This window comes from Petromyzon marinus, unplaced genomic scaffold (assembly GCF_048934315.1).
Source record: "Petromyzon marinus isolate PM22_M1 ecotype Great Lakes invasive population unplaced genomic scaffold, UKy_Petmar_22M1.pri1.0 PM_G_Scaffold_66, whole genome shotgun sequence".
NCBI classification, from domain to species: domain Eukaryota; kingdom Metazoa; phylum Chordata; class Hyperoartia; order Petromyzontiformes; family Petromyzontidae; genus Petromyzon; species Petromyzon marinus.
In genome coordinates this window covers 1005001-1007500 of record NW_027423020.1, presented here as the reverse complement: position 1 = coordinate 1007500, position 2500 = coordinate 1005001, and positions in this window count along the sequence as shown.

The following is a 2500-nucleotide window of genomic DNA, read 5'->3' as shown; positions in this document are numbered from 1 at the left end:
AACGACATTATTAAACCCAGGATATTACCCACACGATCTTGGATGAAGAAGAGAGCGGAAAAACGAGGAAGCTTCATGAAGCACCAGAAGCTCTTCTTTAAGAACCGCTCTCTTCTTGCGTCCTTAGTCCTGGATGGCACTGAACGTCATGAATGCCGAATCCCGAACGCAGATGTATATCGTTTTTACTGCGAAAAATGGGAGAAGGTGTTGCCATTCAATGGCCTGGGCCAATTTAAGTCATCAGGTGTTGCAAATAACGAATACTTTGAGCCCCTAATTTCGGTGGAGGAAGTTCAGACTGCCATACGGGCCATTAAACCAACGTCAGCAGCTGGGCCAGATGGCCTAACAAGGGCTGCAATCTGTGCTGCCGACCCCGAGGGTCGGACACTGACAGCCCTATTTAATGCATGGATGATTACAGGAATTATTCCCAAAGAGTTGAAAAAGAATAGGACGATTCTTATTCCTAAGGTTATGGACGATGAAAAGCTGAAAGAATTGGGGAACTGGAGACCAATAACGATTGGTTCAATGATTCTGAGATTATTTTCCAGAATAATGACTGCACGTCTTGCTCGTGCTTGTCCCTTAAACCCAAGGCAGCGTGGTTTTATAGCGGCATCTGGCTGCTCTGAAAATCTTAAGGTGCTACAGGACCTTATGAGACATGCTAAGAAATTGCACAGGCCGTTGGCTGTCATGTTCATCGACATAGCGAAAGCTTTTGACTCGGTTTCGCATGCTCATATTTTATGGGTGTTAAGGCACAAGAAAGTAGATGAACACGTGGTGGGCATCATCCAGAACGCCTACGATCGGTGTACGACCTCGTTCAAAAGCAATGGCGAGTCGACTCGAGAAATTAGCATACGTGTTGGTGTCAAACAGGGTGACCCCATGTCACCCCTGCTCTTCAATCTTGCCATGGACCCTTTGATATGCACCCTAGAGTCACACGGAGTTGGGTACTCCATTGATACCGACCACGTGACAGCTCTTGCGTTTGCTGATGATTTGGTGTTGGTGAGCGAATCTTGGGTTGGTATGGCCGCCAATCTAGCGATCTTGGAATCATTTTGTGGGCTATCGGGATTGGAGGTTCAGGCCAGAAAGTGCCAGGGCTTCATGATAAGCCCAACCAAAGATTCATATACGGTGAACAACTGCGACCCATGGACTATCAAAAATAAAGATGTCCATATGATCCAACCTGATGAATCAACGAAATACCTTGGTCTGAAAATTGGCCCTTGGACTGGCACTATACAGCCTGATCTACATTGTCAGCTAAAGACATGGATCTCGAAAATCGATGAGGCGCCTCTGAAGCCAACTCAGAAGGTTGAACTACTCAATGCCTATGCCCTACCCAGATTGTTATATCCTGCAGACCACTCGGACTGCAAGCAATCAACTCTCCGTGGGTTGGACCAAGAGATTAGAAAGGCGGTAAAAGGATGGCTCCACCTTCCCGCTTCAACTTGTGATGGACTGTTATATGCCAGAGCCCGAGACGGAGGCCTTGCCATCTTGAAACTGGAAAAAACAATCCCTTCGGTTCAAGTTAGAAGGCTGCAACGTATAGCAAACTCGTCCGATGCTATCACCCGTAATATTGTGTCCTCGCAGGGTATGGAGGAAGAATACCGTAATTTGTGGGTACGAGCAGGGGGTGACAGTGATGCAATCCCAACATTCGTTCTCAGGGACTCGGTGTCAAAAGAACCTGTATATCCGAGACCCTGCGATTGGAGGGAGCATGAATTTCAGAGATGGTGCGAAAAGCCGGTTCAAGGAAGGGGCATTGTAAACTTTGCGCATGATAGAATCAGTAATGCTTGGTTGAGGCCATGGTGCGGCTTTAAACAATGCTTCTTTATCGCAGCACTACAACTAAGGGCAAATATTTACCCAACAAGAGAAAGCTTGAACAGAGGCAGAGATGGGGCCTTACGTTCCTGCAGGAAATGCTCTGCCAGACTCGAGTCCCTTTCGCACATTCTCGGTCAATGTCCTGCAGTACAGAAAGCAAGAATTGCGCGACATAACAAGATCAGTAACATTCTGGCAGACGAAGCGGCTAGATTGGGCTGGTCTGTATACAAAGAGCCACGGTTCATATCCGAGACGGGAGAGATGAGAAAGCCTGACCTCGTGTTTGCAAAAGATGAGGAGGCGGTTGTGATCGATGTCACCGTCCGTTTTGAGCTTTCAAAGAATACCTTGTCAGATGCTGCCTCGCACAAAGTTTCGTACTATACCCCTCTTGGTGATCAAGTCAAAGTGCTGACGAAGGCTAGCAAGGTCACATTCTTTGGATTCCCGGTTGGGGCAAGAGGAAAGTGGCCCCTTGAGAATAACGAGGTACTTACCTCCCTGGGCCTGACCAAACCCAGAACGACATCACTGGCCAAGATGATTTCCCGCAGAACGCTGCTTTTCTCTCTTGATATTCTAAGAATGTTCTGTGGAAATTATGCGGTCTATGAACAGT